We start from the raw sequence: 25,117 nt of genomic DNA, 5'->3' as shown, positions 1-25,117 counted from the left end.
CAGCAGTATGAGATTTCTCCATGGCGAACATGGCTACAGTTGCATGTTTACGAGTGGCATTAAAAATCTCAGCAGTGTCAACAACACCCATCTTTTCTCTAACCCCCACAAAAGAGATCCAGTGTGCAGTGATGCACATGTAATCAATGGATTGGCAACTGGTCCACATGTCTGTTGTCAGGTGGATATTGTGAACAGCACTCTGCTGCAAAACGTGTCCAAGCAATTCCAGCACGTCGTGATGCAGTGCTGGAACAGCAACTCTGGTGAAATAGGACCGGCTGGGAACCTTCCATTTTGGGCAGATGGCTGTCACAAATTCCAGAAAACCCACCCCTTCCACAAAAGAAAAAGGGAGAAGGTTCAGCGCTAACATTTTTGACAGCAACGCACTGTACAAACGTGCCATTGGGTGGTTGCGTTCGTGCTGCCCCTCCGGCCTAAAGATACTGACAATGGTAGGCTAGATTTTTTACCTTTCTGGTGCTGCTGATACAGGTGACTTCTTGAACCCAGTTAGGCTCAACAACGCACATTCTTTCATTATGGTACTCTTTTGCCTTGGTGTCTCAGCCTGACTCTTACTACGGTGCCACTGAAATGTTGCTGAGGCTGATGAGGATGTGGGTGGTCCCACTGCACTGCTGGGATCAGGGCTACTTTGTGTACCAGAGAAAATGTCTCCCTCTTGTTCATCTTCCACCGCGATCATATCTTCTTCTACTTCTTCATCCCCACCAACACCAATGCGTGCAGTTTTTGGGCCTTTAAGGCGCGCCTCCCACTGGATCAAGTTGTGTTTTTTCAGATGGGTCGTTTGGCCTCCGGTACCATAGTTTGTACCAAGCTTACCCCGACTAACACCATGTTGACAAATTGAGCATATAGCAACGTTCTCCTCCTTACTGCTAACTGAATAGAAGTCCCAAAATGGGGAGGTGATCTTTCTTGCGCTGCTGGAGGTGCCACTTGCAATGCCGGATGAACTGGAGGGTGTGCCTGGAATTTGACTCTTTGCAGTGCCAGTAACAATACCTACTGAGGTGGTGGTTGTTCTGGATGTAGGTCCCAGCTGGGTATTTGCAAATGCAAATATGGAAGCTGGAGGTCATGTTGGTGTTACCTGTGTTGGTGGTATCCGTGCCACATCCCTTACAGCAACTTGGGATGCCGGTTTCCATCTCCACTGGGGCAGGAGTGATGTTCATGATGACTGGCTCGTCATCATCCTCCGCTTCTACATCTACCTCCATAACTCTAAGGCTTCTGGAATCTTCCTTTTCCCTAGCCTTGTCGCGTGGCATGCCTCACTCTCAGACTGAGCTGATGGATTCCAAGTGGCATCTAGATCATCAGAAGGGGGGCTTGAAGAAGAAATTGATGGACTAACCCTCCTTTTCCTTGCTGGGGATCTGGAAGACAGTGGATCTTCTTAAAGAGTGGCTTGCTCTACTTCTTCCTCTGCAGGAAGCTCGATTTCCTGAACTGCCCCTACTTCAGGAGGAACAATTACGATTGTGGGTGGTGGTTGCGGCTGTTGTTGCGGCTGTTGTTACGGCAGTTGTTGTGGCTGTTGTTGCCCACTTATCTGCTGAGTTTCCTCCTGCGTTGATTGGGTACTACTATGTGAAAACGATAAGTCAATTTCAACATCACGGCTCGCTGGCGTTTGCACAATTAGACTGGCTGCCTCTGCGACACTCATGGACATGGACCTAGGGTGGTAGAGTGAGCTCACTGATGTGGAAGTGCTGCTCCCAGCTTGGGCCCCGGGCCCCGGACACCGCAGCTGCAGGCGTAATCTTTTGTTTCCCAAAAAACATTGTGGGCGGCACACCAATCTTGGTAAGTGCCACTTCCTTCTTCTGTTCCTTCGTCTCACTGGCAACTTTCTTGGTAGTGGAGGACCTGGTACTTTTCTTTGGGGCCATCTTCTTCAGATGTCAGCAGGATGCAGTTGCACAAGTTGCAGAGATTTCTGTGGTCACACATCACGTGAAGTCGTGCGCAGCAGGACTTCTGTCTGGCAGTACAATGGGTGATGATGACACCTCCACCTCCTCCTCAGTTGTTGGGCACCTAAAAGCAAATAAGCCAGAAGAACATCAGTGAAATGTAACATTTGTTGTTGTGGTTCGATTACTACTCGTACAAACAAACAAATATAATATATAACTTAGTGTGTGGTGGTGGTCACACTTGTGATATATTATAACATTTTATTAACTCAGTTATAAAAAAAAAAACGGTGTAGCCATTGGTGAGACTTTGACAACAAGGTATACTGTTACAGTGTACACTCAGGAAGGATAGGAAAGAAGAAGAACAAAAACAAAAAGACAAATGTAATGGGAGTGGAACCAGTTTGGCATTAATTTGAGCATCACGTCATTCAGGGAGCTGCAGCTGGCAAGGGGGATGGAACTAAGCAGTAAGCCAAGAGGAACACAGCGTGAACAACAAAAAAAGTCCGCTCCGCTAAGGAGCGCGGAGTTTTCGGTAACTCTGCGTTCAACGCAGTAAGCGGAGTTGCTAAAAATCTCCAAACTCCGTAAGCTGCGGATTTTAGCGCCCAGGGTTAATTTATACGTGTCATTTTTGGCTGAAACGGTGGCAGCAAGAGCCATGCTTTAGGCTCACGCCTCATCACTGATTACATCAACTGGAGGCCAAAGCTTGGTGCAGCCCTCCCAAGGGTGAATTGCTGCACCTTATAAATCCCTGATTGATTGATATCTAGGGATGCGGAGCCTCCGTGGATCTGACATCTCACGATGAGATCGTTTTCAAAAGTCTCATCTTTAAAATTCAAAAACTGAGAGCGGCACTCCAGATCATGGATCCCAAATTATGTTTATTCAGAGTTGAGCGAAAGTCAATTCATTTTGCTTGTCCAGTTACAACCTTGCAAAACCAAAGGGGATGATGGACGGAGTGTTGAACAATGCAAGCTCTCACCCCAGTCAACTGATCTGGGTTTAATCCATCATCATTCTTTAGCTCACTCTGCCACCCCAGTTCAGACATGGCCATATGCAAATCAGTCTGACCCTGTACCTCATGGGAACAGTCCAGCCCAAACTGCCAAGCCATGTTTTCCCTGGACCGGAAATAAGCATCCTGGGACCGGTTTCTGGCTAATCAGCCATCATCAGCCAGGCTAGCTTGAATCCAGTGGCAAAGTGAACAAGGGACCCACGTCGGGGCATACCCTGCCAACTTATGGCGAACAAAGCAAAACCTTGCACACGACAGTGAGCACCATTTCTGCTTCCGCTTTTATTGTGTCACTGGGTGTAAAACATGGAAGTGGTGGTAGTGACACCATTAATTGTAACCACCATCTTTAAACATGCTAAATCATTCAAATAAATGAATTCTCACTTGTAATACAGTGAACTCTGTGTAACATTACCAGCATTGAAACGTAAATGTTAAAGAAAAAGGATTTGAATAATCATTTGAGTGAAAACGGGCAATTTTGTTAAATTTCGCCACATTCATTACTATAGTCATTGTCGTGTGACCGTGCTGAAGTATATATAGTGTATTTATCACTAGAAACATTCCATTTTACACAAATAAGGTGAAACTGTTTGTCCATTGGACATTGCGATGTCCATTCCAAAAATAAATGTAAAGATTTGCAGCAAGTCCTTGTATATTTATGGCCATATAAATGGCACATAATGATTCTCTAGATGGATAATATCCATCAATACTAGACTGCAACCGGTAGTTGGGGTCATTAACTTCTGTAATACCACAATCCACGCTTCCCAAGTGGGTGCATGCATGAAGTAAATATGGTATAATGCTCACTCAAGACATCCCAAAATGCACAAGTGAGATAAGGCTGCTAGTCCATTGGATTTTTCAATATCCATTACAAAATCGGGATTTACAGCAAGTGGCGATAAAAAAATAATGAAAATGCACCATACGGTTACAAATATTGATAATACCCGTCAATACCAGACCGCAAACGGTAGTTGGGGTCATGGACTTCTGTAATATCACATGTCCATGCATCCCTAGTGGGTGCATGTATTGATACGGACCTGAATCCAATAGGAGAATAAATAGTATCACAACTGAATGCTCATCATTGTGTAAAATAGAAGTGTGATCTCACAAAATCATATGTGTTAAACAATGCTGAAAAAAGGTAAAATGCGTTATTCTTGGTTCGATCATCATGTTGAAGACACTCAATACTGTACACAATAGATGTGCATGAGAGAGACAGACGTCAACCTAGGCAAGTATACATTTCTTCATCCATATTGAAGCCATGTGGTTCTTGCTATCTAGCTCCAATATGAAGTGTTTTTCTAATTTACGGAGTTCCTTTTCCCTGTCTCTCCCTCTTTTACTTTGGGGGACATGTGCCAGGCAGCTGTGTTTCAATTCAGTGGGATTGCTGTGGTGGACATTCTAAAAATGGTGGGCTACAGGGTAACTGCCATCATTGTTTGTTATTGCTCTAATGTGCTGCAATATGTGTTTATGCACAGTGGTTCTGCCCACAGAAACCTTAGCACATGAGCATCTGACAACATACACAACAAAACTAGTTCTGCACGTCAGGTTCCCCCTGATTTTGATGCTTTATTTGAATGGGGTAAAGATTTTGGATATGTTTTTGCCATTTTTGCAGGCTTTACATTTCATACATTTTAGAAAGCCCTCTTTGGGAAGAAGCCTCTTGATCTGTTTCGTTTCTAGGTCACTTCTCACTAGGCGATCTCTTAGTGATTTAGACTTTCTATTTGTGATCTGTGGATGACTTGTTACTGTATGTCCTATGATAGAATCCTTCCTAATAAGGTGCCAATGTTTTTGTAAGGTATGATGTACCTTCTGATCAGTAGCGGCTCCTGGTGGGAGTGCTGCCCGGCAGTGAGGTGGGGCAGGGGAGGGGCAGGGGCAGGGTGGGAGGTAGTAAATCACAGAATACGGCTGAATGGAGGTAAGTACATAAATAAATAAACACAACAAATTACATTGTGCATGCTGTATCGCCATCTGGGGTTGCAAGTTGCGCAATGTAATTCATTTTGTTTATTTATTTATGTACTTACCTCTGTTCCGCAGTATTCTGTGGTTTACTACCCCCCTCCCTGGCCCTCTCCCTCGCCGCAGCACTACCACCAGGAGCCGCTACTGCTTCTGATGCTTTAGATTGTAGATGGTAATAGATCTGTGTGGCTGATTTTTCATTTTGTTTTTCTTGGTATTTTATAAGGTCACAGAGGGCTGTCTCACTTTTCTATGTTCTTGCTAAATGTTAGGCTGTTTTAAGAATTTTATCTGGTAATCCCCTCTGTTTAAAGTGATCAATCATTTGTGCTTCAACTAGATTGTACATTTTATGGATCTCATTTTGAGATAATGCTGTGTAACTCTCAAATCATCGTGGTGTCTAATTCTTGTTTATAAGGTAAATACATCGAGAGTCATTAAAAGCATATAATTCTCCCATTTAACATCAAATATACATCAAAGAAAATCTGCTCTATCACTAACATATGAGGGGAGCATAGCTACGATTGAATTTAGACAGTAGTCAATGTATTTGGATACATTTTCCTTAATACATTGGGGCAGATTTATGAGCCCCTTGCGCCACTTTTGCGTCACTTTTCCCATGTTAAAAGTGACGTACAAGTGGCGCAAGGGGCTCATAAATCTGCCCCATTGTTCTGTGCAGCTATAATGTGTCTGGCTGCATCTTTGTGAATTTTGGTATTAAATTAAACACCAGTAGCTTGTGGTGTTCTTGTTTCAAGAAGCTATATTAATCTCAGCTCAAAAGTTCCTGATCTTTCCGGGAGTTCAATATATCCATGAATTTCTCTTTCACTTGTAGTTAATCTTCTATAGTGATGTGTTTATAACAATTCATGTGATCACATTTGAAGTGTGATTTTCTTTGGTACATTTCCTTATCCCATAGGGCAATATCCCCCCCTTATTTGAGGATTTCACAATGACATTGCCTGAGTTCTTTAGTTTGTCTGAAGTGGAAGCAGAAATGAGGCTCTCTGTCTTGAGCAAGGTTGTAACTGGACAACCAAAACGCATTGACTTTCGCTCTACCCTGAAATAAACATCATTTGGGATCCATGATTTGGAGTGCTGCTCTCAGTTTTTCAATTCTAAAGACAAGACTTTTGCATTTATGAGGCACTCACGGATGTCTTAGGCCAGTGGCACCACCAGCACTTTGGCAGAAAGCCACCAACCACATCTGAGTGACGTATATATATATATATTATCTACTGGCGGTCGCCAGTAGATAGTTATAGTTAGGACTTTGTTTCCATAGGAAATCCGCAACATTCTATTTGGAATAACTTTGGCGCCGGTTGACGAATCCTCCCGAAATTTTCAAAATAGGTGGGGCGCTCCGCTCCACTCCTACCCTGAAAGTCTCGGGGGGATTCGTCAAGCGGGGGCTGAGAAAAAAGGGGGGTCCTAAAACGCGTTTTCCCCATGCAATTTTCCATAGGGACCGTTAGTCCAAGGTACAGCCCGAACGGCTGAACAGAATAACTTTAAATTTGGCAAAGAGGTAGTCCTCAGGTCAGGGATGTGCCTTTTGCAGGTCTGGTGTCAATCTGTTCAGTAGTTCCTGAGAAAATCAAAAGTAAAATCATATATCTTGGCGGAGCCTAACCACACATCTCATCCTGAGATCTGATTGGCTGTCAGCACTTCATCCAAGAAGTGTTGGCAGCCATCTTGGGACCAATATACATGATAGCACCTCATTAAAAAGCATTGCAGTTAATAGAAGGTTTTAAGACTTTAGTTACATTATAAATCATTTGTTGATGGTACCATACTCATTTTAGGAATTGTGGTATGTTCTAAGGTGATTTCACCATGTGAAAAAGCCTTCTGCTGGGATATCATGATTGAGAGAAAAATATTTTCTCATGCTTTTCCCACAGAGGTTTGGAAGTTGATCTATAAACTAAACTGAGAGCTTATTTTCTGTAAATTCACATTATCTTTCTCAGTCATGTGAGAATGAAGTTTGACATTCTCAGTAAAACATGTACATCCAACAAGGGCAGAGACTGTCAGTTGATTCCTTTGTGTTCTACTGCAGCTTCCCAGAGTGTTCCAAAGAACAACTAGAGCGCTAACAGTCCTACTTATGATAAACGTATGACACACCTGAAGCCATCTTGCTTGTATTAAAGTGGTAACTCTTAAAACATTTAATTTAAAAAGGAACAAAATGAGGGGGTTCATTTTTCCATAAAAAGTATGATTAGTGCTGCAGAAAGAAAAATTAGGGCACATTTTGAGTGACTTCTCAAATCCTCTTCTATTTCATTAAAAAATTCTGACATGCAGACTGAAACATGCACTTTCAATACCAGCAGCAGTTTTCCCTGGTGAGCAGTAGCTTTACTACAGTGATCTAATGAGCAAAAAGAGTGCTAACATTCTGAATTTATGGCAAATGTGTGACACATCTGAATGCCTTCTTGATGGACTCAAAGTAAAAAACTGAAAGTATTTCCTACTGAGGAGACTGCAGTAAATGAGGAAATTAGGAAACTTCATAACAAATAAGTCTTCCAAGATGGCCACCAGAGACAAAAGAGCCCAAATGTAGCCCAAATATCACCCAGATGTAGCCCAAGTATAGCCCAATGACAGAATGTCCCAGAGTGTTCTTAAAAACAACTAGAGCGCTTACTGTCTTCATTATGACAAAAGTATGGCACACCTGAAGCCATCTTGATTGGAATAAACTGGTAACACTTAAAACATTTAATTTAAAAAGGAACACAATGAGGGGGTTCCTTTTGCCATAGAAATTATGATTAATGCTGAAGAAAGAAAATGAGGGCACATTTTGAGTGACTTCTCAAATCCTCTTCTATTTCATTAAAAAATTCTGACATGCAGACTGAAACATGCACTTTTAATACCAGGAGCAGACTTCCATGGTAAACAGTAGTTTTACTACAGTGATCTAATGAGCAACTAGAGTGCTAACTTTCAGAATTTATGGCAAATGTGTGACATATCTGAATACCTTCATGATGGAATCAAAGTAAAAAACTGAAAGCATTTCCTACTGAGGAGACTGCATTACATGAGGAAATTAGGAAACTTCATAACAAATAAATCTCCCAAGATGGCCACCGGAGGCAAAAGAGCCCAAATGTAGCCCTAAATCACCCAGATGTAGCCCAAATATAGCCCAATGACAGAAGTGTGCAAAACACTTATTATTTTGTGTTTTTGCAGTGTTATATAGTGCAGACTTGTCAGGTATTGGAGTGCTTTACATGAGCATTGGTTACATCACACAAGAACACATTCATTTTGGTTGTAGACATGGGGAGACTAAGGGCCATATGTAGGTAGCATCACATTTACTGACTCATAAATACCGAATTTTACCGATTCGGTATTTATGAATCGGTAAATGTGATGTAGGTAATAATTCGGTAAATTTTACCGAATCGGAAAAATTCGGTAATTATGAGTCGGTATTTACCGATTCGGTAATGAGGCATACCTTCCCATTGATTGCTATGGGCCTGGAGGCCCATAGGAATCAAGGGGAAGCCATTCACCATTACCGATTTGGTAAATACCGATTCAGTAATGGGGGGAGCATATTCAAGGGTGGCAGGGTGTCACATTGACACCCTGTTGCACCCCTGAATCTTGCATGTGTGCACATGTGGCGCACATACATGCACTAAGGGCATGTATGTCTGCCACATGGCACTCTTAGATCTGCAAAATATTACGTTTTGCAAGGTATTCGTTATTTATCACCAACCTGTATTTGGTGGTAAATAACGAATTCTTAAAACTAATGTTCACTCTTTAGAGTGCTCCCTACATATGATTTCAGGATTCGGTATTTACCGATTCGGAATTTTACCGATTCGGTAATTTACCGAATCCTGAAATATGCCTCCTACATCTGAAATAGCTAAATACTGGTCGGTAACAGGATATTTACCGAATTTCGGCCGTTACCGACCGGTATTTAGCTACCTACATGAGGCCCTAAGTGATTTGACCAGAATCACAGAATGTCGAGCTGAAGCAGAAACTCCAACCTGGTTCCCCAGTTGCAAAGTCTGCAGTTCTGAAAGTAACACCACATCCTCTCCCCTAAGTGCAACATTTAATCAAGTGGTCAACTGGATAAAAAAACATAAAGATAACAAATAATTTAAAAGTGCTTTGTCGCTATTTGAAAACTCAGAAAATATGTCCTTTTTTTAGTCTTTTAGAGCACTAACCATAATTTTGATGCCAATAAGACCCTCTCATATATGTAATTTCTAAAGGAAATGCTCTAGGTATTACAGTTTTGATTACATCAAGATGACGTCAGGCCTTCCTCGAGACGAATGGATCCCTCGACCCCTCACAGTCTGGCTTCCGAGCCAACCACAGCACTGAGACCGCCCTCATTGCTGCCACCGATGACATCCGAGCCCTGCTGGACAACGGTGAGATAGCGGCCCTCATCCTCCTAGACATCTCTGCGGCGTTCGAAACTGTTTGCCACCGCACCCTAGTGCAGCGCCTCAGCAACATCGGAATCCAGGAGAAGGCACTGGAGTGGATCATCTCCTTCCTCGCTGGAAGGACACAGAGAGTCCGCCTACCTCCGTTCAGATCTGCAGCCATGGAAGTCATCTGCGGCGTTCCTCAGGGCTCCTCGCTCAGCCCCACCCTCTTCAACGTCTACATGAGCCCCCTTGCGGCCATCGCACGCCAACACAACCTCAACATCATCTCCTACGCGGACGACACCCAGCTGATCCTCTCCCTGACCAACGACCCCGCCGCCGCCAGAGCAAACCTTCACGATGGGATGAAAGACGTAGCCGAGTGGATGACGACCGGCCGCCTGAAACTGAACTCCGACAAGACGGAAGTCCTCATCCTGGGCTCCTCGCCCTCCGCCTGGGACGACTCCTGGTGGCCCCCCGCCCTGATCACCGCACCCAAACCGACAGACCACTTACGCAACCTGGGCTTCATCCTGGACACCTCCCTCTCCATGACCAGACAAGTCAACGCCGTCTCCTCGTCTTGCTTCAACATCCTGCGCATGCTACGTAAGATCTTCCAGTGGATCCCCACCGAGACCAGGAAGACGGTCACCCAGGCCCTCGTCACCAGCCGACTGGACTACGGCAACGCCCTCTACGCTGGTACCACCGCCAAGCTCCAGAAGAGACTCCAGCGGATCCAGAACGCCTCAGCCAGACTCATCCTCAACATCCCCCGATGCAGCCACATCTCCGGACACCTGAGAGACCTGCACTGGCTCCCCGTCAACAAGAGAATCACCTTCCGTCTCCTCACCCACGCACACAAAGCCCTACACGATCAAGGCCCGAGCTACCTCAACAACCGCCTCAACTTCTACGCTCCCAAACGCCATCTCCGATCAACCAGTCACGCCCTCGCCGTCGTCCCCCGCATCCGAAGAGCGACAACAGGAGGAAGGTCCTTCTCCTACCTGGCCGCCAAGTCCTGGAACTCCCGACCGACCGACCTGCGCCTGACCCAAGACCACCTCTCCTTCAGGAAGAAGCTCAAGACCTGGCTGTTCGAGCAGTAGCGGCACCCCCCCCCCCCAAGCGCCTTGAGACCCTCCGGGTGAGTAGTGCGCTCTATAAATGTCTTTGATTGATTGATTGATTGAGAGGCAGAGGCCAGGGGCACGGACTCTGAAAATTGAAGGCAGGTAGGAGGGTGCAAAGGCAACAATTTAACCACACTGAGCAGGCAGGCAGGGCCGTGGCAGCACAACAGACTATGGAGGGCAGTGGAAAGGGGGGCAGGTGCAACAAACCAACAATACAGGACTTGCAAGAGAGGCTGTGGCAACGTAATAGACCATTGTGGGCAGAAGGAAGAGGCAATGGTAGTACAACCATACATGCCAACAGACCCGATTCAGCCAGGAAACGTCCAATGTTTTTAAGCTCAAATGGGCTTTATTTGATCTGTCTCCTGTCTACAATCTCCTCTTTTTCAATGTAACTCAAAGGGGAAAATCATCACCCCAGTTTTTTTTCAAAATCTCCCTCTTACCAAGCTCAAAATGTTCGCAAGTATGGTACATTGGATCATGGAAGGAAATGGGGTAGGGACATGGACTTGGATAACAGAGGACAGGAGGGACATGGAGAGGTGCACCAACCTGACCCTGCAGGGCAGGCTTCAGGGTTTGCAGAAGCACAATACACCACACAGGGCATGCGGGACGGGAGTGCAGCACAACAATTCATAGAAAGCAAGAGGGAGGGGGCAGGACCATGCACTTGGACAACAGAGAACAGAGGGGCAAGAGGCAATGGTAGCTAGCTGACCATAATGGACAGACAGGAGAGAAAGCTGCAGCATAACAGACCATAAAGGGCAGGAGGGACGGATCAGGGGAATTACAATGGAACAGACAAGCCAGGAGGGAGGGAGTAGGGGTCTTCACATGTAAACAGAGGGCTGGGGGCAAGGGGAAGGGCAGGAGCAGGAAGATAGCCATGGAGGTCAGGCAGGATGGGCACTAGAAGCAAGACACACCATGAAGAGCAACAGTGAGACTGTGATGGCATACACACAGACCACACAGGGAAGGTGGGAGGGGCCATGGCAGCACAGAAGACCATGCATGGCAAGTGGGAGGGTTAGTGGCAGCACAATGGCTATGATGGGCAAGAAGGAGGGTGCAGGGGCATGCACAAAGGACGATGGAGGATAGAAGGGAGGGTCAGGACCTGTGCACAGACAAGAAAGTTCAGGGGAAGGGGCCTCACAACAGACCGCACGGGGCAGGCAGGAGGAGCAGTTGCAGCACAACAGACCAGGGAGGGCAGAAGGGTGTGGCAGTACAATGGACCATGTAGGACAGGAGGAAGAGGATAGGGGCATGGCATGTGGACAGGCAAGGTGGAGGTGGCAGGGACAGGTTACAGTCATCTGACAATGCTAGGCAGGTGGGAGGGGAGTGGCAGCTCAACAGAACACTCAGAGTAGATAGGAGTGGCAGGCAAAAAGGATGGAGCAGGGGCATGCACAAAGACATCGGAGGGCAGGGGGAAGGAGAATAGGGGCAGCAAGCTAAGCACAGAGTTTAAGCAGGAGGTCAATGATGGGGCATAGAATTGGGCAATGGAGGGCAGGAGGAGTGGACTGGTACATCATACTAAATTGAGGGCAGTGGCAGCACATCAGACCATGCATGGCAGGAGGGAGGAGGCTAGTCCATGGATTCACACAACAGAGGATAGGGAGGAGGGGGATGGGGCAGCAAGCTAACTGTTCAGAGAAGGCGGGTATCAGGAACTTTATTGTTTTTAAAACGTGTGTCTGTGCGAACTACTTAAAATATGAACAAGTATGCAGCATAATCTCACTTTTATTCAGGAAGAAGAGGGCGTTTGTGACTGTGACTCCGGGCTCACTTGGCAGAAACACCCCCTGACCCTCCACCCCCTATCGCAAAATGTAATACCTGTGAAAAGGGTAGGTGAACACAGTGTTATATAGAACATACTCCTGAGAGCACGATTGAAAATTAAAACTAGATATAGTGTATGGTATAAACTATGCACCAAAAAGTGTGATATAAGATGAACCGGGCATGAAATATAATATGCAATACATTGTGCGCAATGACAGATTCATTGGAGAGCGCGAGATAGCACAGGCACTAGCGCGTGCTATGCGATATGCGCCTTGGAGTGTAATATGCACAGGGCAGTGTTGTGTAACCTAACAAGTCTCTAAAGTTGTAATATAAAATATGTGCTGGGGAGTGTAACGTTGCATATGCACTTTAACAAAGATATGAATCCCAGATTGTAATATGTATGGCATAGCACTGTGCGTTATAACATAGGCATCGAGGAAGGCACGTTAGATGGGGCAATATAACCCGTGCGAAGACAAGTGTGGCATGACATATTCACAGGGTGGTGTTACAGTGCACATGGGCTAGAGAGTGTCATAGCATATGCACTAGCTGGTGGAATACAACACAGAGGTGTGTGGCACTCGGCAGGCAATGGTGGGTGTAACACAGCATTGGGCTCTGCCAGGAGCGCGCTGTGACTCTCAAGTGATGTTCGTCCCCTTTCCAGAGAGTAAAATAAAAAGTATTACACATCCGGCAGTGGATGTGTGTTTTATTAACCGTGAGGGGGGTATCTTGCATAGTTTTGGTCGAATTCTTGTTGAATCCCCTTTGAATGGCTTGGTGTGCATGTGTATTAAATGTGCCCGTCAATAGCTACCCATGTTTGTATAAATAAACGACAAGGGTGTCTACCGGGATTAGGCAAGGTAGGGCATCAGACATGTCAGAGCTTCATTAGTGGTGTAAATACATTCCACGTGGATTCATTGTATGCATAGTCGCCTTTTAATGAATATCACGCAAATCGTCATGGTAATAGGTACGTACGGTTTGTCCAGCATGTCCTAGGTGTGTCTATAAATATATATTTTTAAAAAATAATAAAAAACAGTGGCCGGCCCTGGGGATTGGGGTCAAAAAAATATAATTATTAGACAGGCCCTGGGGTTTGGGGTCATCAGGGCCAATAAATTAGAATAAGATGGGGAACCACACAGCCCCCCTTCTTAAAAAATTTAAATAAATAAAAGACTGCCATCGTGCCAGAGGCCACGCCCCCTCCTTGCAGCACTCTGCAAACGCGCCCCCCCTGGCGAGTTGTAAGTTGGGGAATTAACTCCTCTTCAATACTGAGGGTCCCTGAGGGCCAACTAGCCCAACAGGCATCTCCAGTATGCGCCAGGGAGCTGCGCTGCAGAGAGGTGTTCTGAGGGCAAGCCCCTTTTTACACCTATCTGTAACGCAGCTCTGTGGCGCTTACTGGAGGTACCTAGGGGTCTACTTTGACCCTAATGACCCTTAGGATTCAAGGGGACTTAATCTCTCAACTTAGAACAGCCACAGTGCGCGTTTACACAGTGGTGAAGGGAGGGGACGGGGCCTGAGTTAACGTGTGCAAAAACGCCCTGTGGCCTGTTTTAAGAGGTAGTTTTAACCCCCCTGCCCTATTATATACTAGGGGCTTACAGAGGAGGTCATGCTAATCACAGGGGGACCCCAACGCATAATGTTCCCTAGTGTATGTAGGTGTTTTCACTGTATTCTAAGTGTCTTTCAACATAGCACTGGCTCTAGGACAGGTTAGTCAGACTCAGTTACCACCAGTATCCGTCTGAAAAAGTTGAGGGTACAGGATGATTTTGCAACAAGGATTCTTTCTGCTCTTCTTTTTGTTCTTTCTGCACGTTATCCTTCTTCCTGCACTTTTCTTCGTCTTTGAGGACTTCTGTTGCTTCTTTCTGCACTTCTTTTTTTTCTTTCTGTGCATTTTTTCTTCTTTCTTCACATGTCCTATCTCTGTAGGCATAGTTAGAAATTAGCATTTAAAAAACCTTTGAAATTCACAGAAAAAACCATAGGTTTCAGGCACGTTATAGTTAGGAATTAGCATTTAAAAAACCTCAGATATTCACTGAAAAAACCATAGGTTTCAGGGGTGTTATAGTTAGCTGGACTTTTCACTTGTACAAAACCATTGAAATTCCCCCGTTATAGTTAGTTCAGCTAACTATAACTTGCGCGCCCGCAATGCACTGCTGATGACGTCACATATTACATCACTCATGACATGGTCAGTGACATCACTCATGACATCACTGATGACATCTCAAATGACATCACTGATGACATCACTGATGACATCATCCTTGTGATAGAGTGGCAGACCTCCTCTCACCCTAATATAACCTTTGATACACACATTCAAAAATAGAGACTAAAATGTTCAAAACAATTGACATACCAATACCAGTTACAACAACCTCTTCAGTAATTCTAAGATCCACATAGACATCCACTCATTCACCAACAGTCCTATATAGTCACTCATACATGTACTCACTCATCATATGTACTCATACACCTATACATCCTGTTACACAATGCCACTCATCCATAGAGTTACTCACACACATAGTCATTCATGCTAATAAAGAATCAAACATACATTTACTTACATATACAGTTATACACACACCACCACACTTACTTCTACGGAAACTTACACATACTTAGTCTTTTAAACAATCACTTATAGAAACACATACTTATTCATACAGGAACTCTTTCAATCTCTCACTCTCACATATACTCACTTATATACACCAATAGTCACATATACTAGTTTAAAACATATGTAGTTACTCATAAAGACACTATTGAGACAGTCATTCACTCAATAACACACCCATACACACACTCATCCACCCATACAGTCCTGCACACATGCAAACAGTCCTGCACACATGCAAACAGTGAGTCACTCATTCATGCACCTATGCACTATGTAATACCCCCCACCGAGCCATGCAGACACTCAGACTGATACTCAAAAAACCAACTAATAACCTATATAGACACCCATGTAGCTACACACCAACCCATGCAGCCACTTATACACAAAGTGAGAGACTGATACAGATATTTACATATTTAAACATTACTCACTAAGCCATGTATTCACTATGATACACTTAATCAGTCAGTTACACAATCATTTTTTCAAAAACAAATCATCCATTTAGACACTTATATACCCATTTATTCTTCCATCATTGTTTAGATATACATATATAAAACATTTAATTTTCTGAAAAACAGACATTCACTGGATGATGTCATCAGTGATGTCATCAGTGATGTCATTTGAGATGTCATCAGTGATGTCATGAGTGATGTCACTGACCATGTCATGAGTGATGTAATATGTGACGTCATCAGCAGTGCATTGCGGGCGCGCGAGTTATAGTTAGCTGAACTAACTATAACGGGGGAATTTCAATGGTTTTGTTCAAGTGAAAAGTCCATCTAACCATAACACCCCTGAAACCTATGGTTTTTTCAGTGAATTTCTGAGGTTTTTTAAATGCTAATTCCTAACTATAACGTGCCTGAAACCTATGGCTTTATCTGTGAATATATATATATATATATATATATATATATATATATATATATATATATATATATATATATATATATATATATATATATATATACATATATATATACCAGCCACAGTTCAAAGATTGCTGCGCACTCTGGTCAGTGTTCAATTCAATAATTTATTGAAGTTTGTTGCAAACACGATCTGTAAACGATCTGCTGACAAACGCGTTTCAGCCTCCTGGCCTTCGTCAATGTCAATGATACTTTGTTTCCACTTTCTATTTAAGCATTCAATTGGATATCAAAGATACAAAGAGTGGAAATGGAAAGCGGACTCAACATGTACAGATATTCAATGGGGAAAAAAAAAAAAAAAAAGGGTTGTCGGCCATTTTGACACTGTGTTATACCCCAATAGACAATGCTAAGTTAATGCACTATGCCTGTGGGTTCCACGTTACAGTTCACAAGTGTATAAACCAAAATCCTTCACATATTGTTTTCAAATGTTTAAACATAATGTTAGTTAATCAACCATAAACGTATTCCTTCATTCCCCAGGCTAATTATAATATCCCCCAATTGGGGTATGTGTGCCTCTCTCATTTATATCTTTCTCGGGTTTTAACAAAAATAACGCCCTGAATGGGCTGATTTCGACAGTTTGATCGTGATTGTCTATGCGGTTGTCTACCATTCTTCCCCATTGTATTTATGTTTCTAAGGGACAGCGTTTGGATTGTCGTAGTGTTATCCAATAAAGGACCAAAGTTCCTCTTCCTGGTTAAGCCCCCTTGGGGTCTTGGTGCGTAGCTCCACTATAAGTTTTGCCTCAAGCTGCCTCAGTGACCTGACTCTGTCCCCTCCTCTTTCTCCGGCTGGGACCTGATCTATACAGTAGTATGTCAGCTTGTCACTTTTGGCCCCATGTAACCCAGCAAAGTGCCTCGCCACCGGATACGTTTTATCCCTGTTGGTTATGGCTCTTTTATGTTCTAGGATACGTTTCTTTGCTGGGTGTATGGTGCTTCCAATGTACTGCAGTCCACAGGGACAAATTAGGCAGTATGTCACAAAACTGGAATTGCAGTTGAGAAGTTTGTCAATAGACCTTTTGAGCTTCTTGCCTGGTACTGCATAATCTTTCACCTTTTTGCAGTTTTTGCAAGCCTTGCAACTCATACAAGGAAAAAAAACAGTTATAGTTGGTTTGGTCCTTGGTTTATCCTCAAAGTGGCTTCGCACCAGGATATCTTTCAATGAGGAACTTTTCCTGAAAGTGATGTCTGGATTGGAAGGAATCAATTTCCCAAGGACCCCATCAGTTTGGAGAATACCCCAATTTTTCTGAATGAGGCCCCTAATTCTTTTAGCCTCTGCCGAGAAGGTCATAATTAATCTGACCTTCGATTGATCTCCTTCTGTTTCGCTATCCTCCATCTCTTTCTTGGTAAGTAACTCTTGTCTACTTCTACTGCCTGCCTTTTCCACCGCTTCCTGCAGCACTTTACTTTTATAGCCCCTATCTTTGAATCTCACTAGGGACTCATTGGCTGGCTCTTGGAAATCATCAGGTCGGGAGCAGTTCCTCTTAAGCCTTAAGAGCTCCCCGTACGGAATGCTGTTAATCAAATTACGGGGATGTTGGCTCCAAGAGTGCAGGACAGTATTGCCTGCTGTCGGCTTCCGGTACAGTTTCGTGCACAGCTTATTGTCTGCCACAAAGACCAGGAGATCCAAAAAGGCTACCTCCTTTTCACAGATATTGCTTGTGAATTTGAGGTTATAGTCATTCTCATTTAAGGCCCTCACATATTCCTCTGCCTCTGTGCGTGTGCCTCTCCAAACTATGAAGAGGTCGTCAATGTACCTAGTCCATAAGGCTATTTTATCGAGCCAAATCTCATTGTCACCCGCCCAGGCCACGTGCTTCTCCCACCAGCCCACGAAGAGATTAGCGTAGCTGGGGACGAAGCACGTGCCCATCGCGGTGCCTTGTATCTGTAAGTAAAGTTCTCCTGCGAATAAAAAAATCTTGTTATGCAGACAGAATGAGACAATTTGTGATAGCATTTTGTTGTGTTCCTGGAATTTCAGGGCTCGTGTTTTCAGGAAGAAATCAAGGGCTTCAAGTCCCTGTGAATGTCTGATGCTTGTATATAAACTAGTTATATCAAGAGTTATTAACAGCAATTCATCATCCCAGGAAATCTCTTGAATCTGGCGGATGAAGTCTGTTGTGTCCAGGATAAACGAACTAAGGTCTTTAACCATAGGGAATAGAAAGAAGTCTACATAGATAGAAGCCTTTTCTAATAGACTTCCCAGTGAGGAGACTATCGGACGTCCTGGAGGCTCCTTGATATCCTTGTGCACCTTCGGGAGATGGTAAAATGTAGGTAACACAGGACACTCAACCTTCATGTATTGGAGCTCATTGATTTCTAAGATTCCCTTGTGGTTCCACTCTTGCAGAAGACTGTAGAAGGCCAACACGCTGCTGTTATAATCTTCTCTCTTGATTTTTACATAACTCTGTGTATCACCAAGTAAGCGAAAGGCCTCCCGTTTATATTGCTCCTTTGTCATTATTACGACATTTCCCCCTTTTTCTGACTGTTTGATCACCAGTTCGGGGTCGTCTCTGAGGGATTTCACAGCCTCCCATTGCGCTTTTGTGAGATTATATTTTCTTTTCCCCCCAGGAGTGGTGCCTCCAGTTCTTAGTTTGTCAAACGCTGTCCCTTAGAAACATAAATACAATGGGGAAGGATGGTAGACAACCGCATAGACAATCACGATCAAACTGTCGAAATCAGCCCATTCAGGGCGTTATTTTTGTTAAAACCCGAGAAAGATATAAATGAGAGAGGCACACATACCCCAATTGGGGGATATTATAATTAGCCTGGGGAATGAAGGAATACGTTTATGGTTGATTAACTAACATTATGTTTAAACATTTGAAAACAATATGTGAAGGATTTTGGTTTATACACTTGTGAACTGTAACGTGGAACCCACAGGCATAGTGCATTAACTTAGCATTGTCTATTGGGGTATAACACAGTGTCAAAATGGCCGACAACCCTTTTTTTTTTTTTTTTTCCCATTGAATATCTGTACATGTTGAGTCCGCTTTCCATTTCCACTCTTTGTATCTTTGATATACAATTGAATGCTTAAATAGAAAGTGGAAACAAAGTATCATTGACATTGACGAAGGCCAGGAGGCTGAAACGCGTTTGTCAGCAGATCGTGTACAGATCGTGTTTGCAACAAACTTCAATAAATTATTGAATTGAACACTGACCAGAGTGCGCAGCAATCTTTGAACTGTGGCTGGTATGGATTCGCGAGTTTCGTCCCCGCGGCTGGAGCACCCGCTGTGCTGAGAGCAGGATAATCGACGGAGAACGTGGACATTTTACTGATAAAAAACCAATGAAATTCCCCCGTTATAGTTAGTGCAGGCAACTATAACTCACGTGACCGCAATCCTCTGCTGATGACATATGTGTCTTTATTAAAAAAATTTGTAATATATGTATAGCTAAAATTTAATGGAAGAAGACATGGGCAAATAAGTGTCTAAATACAGTATTAGCATCAGCAGAGGATTGCGGTCACGTGAGTTATAGTTGCCTGCACTAACTATAACGGGGGAATTTCATTGGTTTTTTATCAGTAAAATGTCCAGCTAACTATAACATGTGTGAAACCTATGGTTTTTTCAGTGAATTTGCAAGGTTTTTTAAATGCTAATTCCTAACTATAACGTGTGTGAAACCGATGGTTTTTTCAGTGAATTTGTACGGTTTTTTAAATGCTAAGTTACTTTACGCCATTCGTGGCGTGCGCGCCCACTTAACGCAGTTCGTTCTATCTACTGGCGGTCGCCAGTAGATAGTTATAGTTAGGACCGTGTTTCCATAGGAAATCTCAAAATTCTATTTTGAATAACTTTGGCGCCGGTTGACGAATCCTCGCGAAATTTTCAAAACTAATGGGGCGCTCCGTTCAACTCCTACCCTCAAAGTCTCGGGGTGATACGTCAAGCGGGGGCTGAGAAAAAGGGGGGGTCCCAAAACGCGTTTTCCCCATGCATTTTTCCATAGGACCTTTAGTCCGAGCTACAGCCCGAACGGCTGAACAGAATTACTTGAAATTTGGCAGAGAGGTAGTCCTCAGGTCAGAGATGTGCCTTTTGCAGGTCTGGTGTAAATCTGTTCAGTAGGTCCTGAGAAAATAGCATTTAAATCAATATATATATCTGTAAGCGCGCTCCGTGCGCTTACGGTAAGCTTACCGTACGCGTACGGTGCCGTGCGCGAGCTCAATTCTGATTGGTGGTTACATGACTGTAAACATTCAAATCGGTCGAAATCAGAAAGTGTCGGCCGCCATTTTCTGTCTCTCGCACTGAAAAACAAAGGTCGATAACGTGAAAAGGGGGCAACAAAGAGAGTTGCAGACCCCCTAGCGTTTGTCAGGGGGTCCACGAAGGACCAAAAAGTACGAAAAATACATTTAATAATTTTTACAAAAAATCGCGGAGTGTGCGTACGGTAAGCTTACCGTACGCGCACGGCAAAAAAAAATAATTAAAAAAAAAACGAAATAACAATCACATTTATTAAATAAATTGAAGGACCCGCAAGGGAGAAAACAAAATTGTTACTGTGTAAAAAAAGGCGAGGCGCGCACGGTATGAACTGCGCAACGTGGGCGCTCGGTGTGCGAAGCGCACCGTGCGCCCACAGCGCGCGCACGGTGCGCGAAGCGCACCGTGCGCGCAGGGTGTGCGCACGGTGAAAAACCAGAAAAAAAAAAAAATAAATAAATGCATAACTTAGCATTTAAAAAAACGTACAAATTCACTGAAAAAACCATAGGTTTCACACACGTTATAGTTAGGAATTAGCATTTACAAAACCTTGCAAATTCACTTAAAAACCATAGGTTTCACACATGTTATAGTTAGCTGTACATTTCACTCGTAAAAAACCAATGAAATTCCACGTTATAGTTAGATCAGGTAACTATAACTGGCGCGACCGCAATCCACAATGTGTCATTTCAGATGTCATCATTGATGTGAAGAGAGATGTCACTGACCATGTCATGAGTGATGTAATATGTGACGTCATCAGCAGTTTATTGTGGGCGCGCAAGTTATAGTTACCTGATCTAACTATAACGTGGAATTTCATTGGTTTTTTACGAGTGAAATGTACAGCTAACTATAACATGTGTGAAACCTATGGTTTTTTAAGTGAATATATATATATATATATATATATATATATATCTATTCACGTTCAAAGGTTGCCCATCGATTAAGGACGCACTCGCACTGCACGTAGTATTGAAGCCCTTTATTCGGTACAAACGTGCACCGCCATGCCGAATCCATTTGGCAGCTTACATGCCGATAAGCCTGACGCGTTTCAGAGGTTGATTCCTCCTTCCTCAGAGGCTCGACAGTTCAGTGGAGTGCTTGCTTCGACACGCCCCCATTAAGTAAGTAATTTACTGCACCTTGATGTGCTCCGCCAATGCGGTGTTCGCAATGCTTGCTGGGATTCGTAGTTCGTGCCTTAATTATTAAGCTCTTTATAGATGCACTAAATGTCTCTGCTGGAAACTTCTCTAAGCCCTTGGATGGGCCTCAGCGGGTGGGGCACGTTTTCAATGCTTTGTTGCAGACCCATAACACAGCCCGGTGGTTCCAAGCTGCATGGCCCTCAATTATCGGGTGGTGCGTCCTCTGCGGCTGGACTGCCGCAAATAAATTCACGCTCCAAGGTTGCCCATCGATTAAGGACGCACTCGCACTGCACGTAGTATTGAAGCCCTTTATTCGGTACAAACGTGCACCGCCATGCCGAATCCATTTGGCAGCTTACATGCCGATAAGCCTGACGCATTTCAGAGGTTGATTCCTCCTTCCTCAGAGGCTCGACAGTTCAGTGGAGTGCTTGCTTCGACACGCCCCCATTAAGTAAGTAATTTACTGCACCTTGATGTGCTCCGCCAATGCGGTGTTCGCAATGCTTGCTGGGATTCGTAGTTCGTGTCTTAATTATTAAGCTCTTTATAGATGCACTAAATGTCTCTGCTGGAAACTTCTCTAAGCCCTTGGATGGGCCTCAGCGGGTGGGGCACGTTTTCAATGCTTTGTTGCAGACCCATAACACAGCCCGGTGGTTCCAAGCTGCATGGCCCCCAATTATCGGGTGGTGCGTCCTCTGCGGCCGGACTGCCGCAAATAAATTCACGCTCCAAGGTTGCCCATCGATTAAGGACGCACTCGCACTGCACGTAGTATTGAAGCCCTTAATTCGGTACAAACGTGCACCGCCATGCCGAATCCATTTGGCAGCTTACATGCCGATAAGCCTGACGCGTTTCAGAGGTTGATTCCTCCTTCCTCAGAGGCTCGACAGTTCAGTGGAGTGCTTGCTTCGACACGCCCCCATTAAGTAAGTAATTTACTGCACCTTGATGTGCTCCGCCAATGTGGTGTTCGCAATGCTTGCTGGGATTCGTAGTCCGTGTCTTAATTATTAAGCTCTTTATAGATGCACTAAATGTCTCTGCTGGAAACTTCTCTAAGCCCTTGGATGGGCCTCAGCGAACACCGCATTGGCGGAGCACATCAAGGTGCAGTAAATTACTTACTTAATGGGGCGTGTCGAAGCAAGCACTCCACTGAACTGTCCAGCCTCTGAGGAAGGAGGAATCAACCTCTGAAACGCGTCAGGCTTATCGGCATGTAAGCTGCCAAATGGATTCGGCATGGCGGTGCACGTTTGTACCGAATAAAGGGCTTCAATACTACGTGCAGTGCGAGTGCGTCCTTAATCGATGGGCAACCTTGGAGCATGAATTTATTTGCGGCAGTCCGGCCGCAGAGAACGCACCACCCGATAATTGGGGGCCATGCAGCTTGGAACCACCGGGCTGTGTTATGGGTCTGCAACAAAGCATTGAAAACGTGCCCCACCCGCTGAGGCCCATCCAAGGGCTTAGAGAAGTTTCCAGCAGAGACATTTAGTGCATCTATAAAGAGCTTAATAATTAAGACACGAACTATGAATCCCAGCAAGCATTGCGAACACCGCATTGGCGGAGCACATCAAGGTGCAGTAAATTACTTACTTAATGGGGGCGTGTCGAAGCAAGCACTCCACTGAACTGTCGAGCCTCTGAGGAAGGAGGAATCAAACTCTGAAACGCGTCAGGCTTATCGGCATGTAAGCTGCCAAATGGATTCGGCATGGCGGTGCACGTTTGTACCGAATAAAGGGCTTCAATACTACGTGCAGTGCGAGTGCGTCCTTAATCGATGGGCAACCTTGGAGCGTGAATATATATATCTATATATATATTCACTGAAAAAACCATAGGTTTCAGGGACGTTATAGTTAGTTGGACATTTGACTCATATAAAACCAGAGAAATTCGCCCGTTATAGTTAGTTGAGCTAACTATAACTTGCGCGCCCGCAATGCACTGGTGATGATATCACATATTACATCACTCATGAAATGGTCAGTGTCATCACTGATGACATCACTGATGACACCATCCAGTGAATGTGTGTCTCTGTAAAGTTTAAATATTTTTCATATATATCTATGCCAAGGTGGATTGAAGAAAGAGTGAATTTACAAGTCCCTGAATGAATTATTTAGTAGGTGCGTGACTGACTGTATAGGTGAGTGATTGAACATGTGCAACTGAATGTATGGGTTAGTGACTAAACTGTGTGAAAGTCTGTATTAGTGTCTCAGTTTGTGTATAAGCGGCTGCATGGGTTGGTGAGTAGCTACATGAGTGTCTATATGGGTTATTGATTTTTTGGCCGAGTATCTGTATGAGTGCCTGAGTGTCTGTGTGGGTGGGTGTGGGGGTGTATGACTCTGTGCATACATGTCTGAGTGGGTGATTCACTGGTTGTATGGATTCAAAAGTACATCTGAGAACGGCTGTATGGGTAAGCTAGTGTATGTATGGGTGTGTTGGTGAGTGAATGAATGTCTCACTGGTATATGTGTGAGTAACTGCATATGTTTTAAGGCAGTATATGTGAGTGTTGGAGTATATGAATGACTATACGTGAGAGTAAGTTATTTGAAGGAGTGGGTGTATAAAAGAGTGGCGGACTGTGACTGTATTACTATTGTGGGCGGTGGTTGCGGCTGTTGTTACGGCTGTTGTTACGGCAGTTGTTGCGGCTGTTGTTGCCCACTTATCTGCTGAGTTTCCTCCTGCGTTGATTGGGTACTACTATGTGAAAACGATAAGTCAATTTCAACATCACTGCTCGCTGGCGTTTGCACAATTAGACTGGCTGCCTCTGCAACACTCATTGACATGGGCCTAGGTGGTAGAGTGGGCTCACTGATGTGGAAGTGCTGCTCCCAGCTTGGGCCCCGGACACCGCTGCTGCAGGCGTAATCTTTTGTTTCCCAAAAAACATCGTGGGCGAAACACCAATCTTGGTAAGTGCCACTTCCTTCTTCTGTTCCTTCGTCTCACTGGCAACTTTCTTGGTAGTGGAGGACCTGGTACTTTTCTTTGGGGCCATCTTCTTCAGATGTCAGCAGGATGCAGTTGCACAAGTTGCAGAGATTTCTGTGGTCACACATCACGTGACGTCCTGCACAGCAGGACTTCTGTCTGGCAGTACAATGGGTGATGATGACACCTCCTCCTCAGTCGTTTGTGCACTTAAAAGCAAAGAAGCCAGAAGAACATCAGTGAAATGTAACATTTGTTGTTGTGGTTCGATAACTACTCGTACAAACAAACAAATATAATATATAACTTAGTGTGTGATGGTGGTCACACTTGTGATATATTATAACATTTTATTAACTCAGTTATTAAAAAAAAAAAACAGTGTAGCCATTGGTGAGACTTTGACAACAAAGTATACTGTTACTGTGTACACTCAGGAAGGATAGGAAAGAAAAAGAACAAAAACAAAAAGACAAATGTAATGGGAGTGGAACCAGTTTGGCATTAATTTGGGCATCACGTCATTCAGGGAGCTGCAGCTGGCAAGGGGGA

The sequence above is a fragment of the Triturus cristatus genome, chromosome 3_2 (genome assembly GCF_964204655.1).
Source record: "Triturus cristatus chromosome 3_2, aTriCri1.1, whole genome shotgun sequence".
Classification (NCBI taxonomy): Eukaryota; Metazoa; Chordata; class Amphibia; order Caudata; family Salamandridae; genus Triturus; species Triturus cristatus.
Note: the sequence above shows the minus strand (reverse complement) of the source record.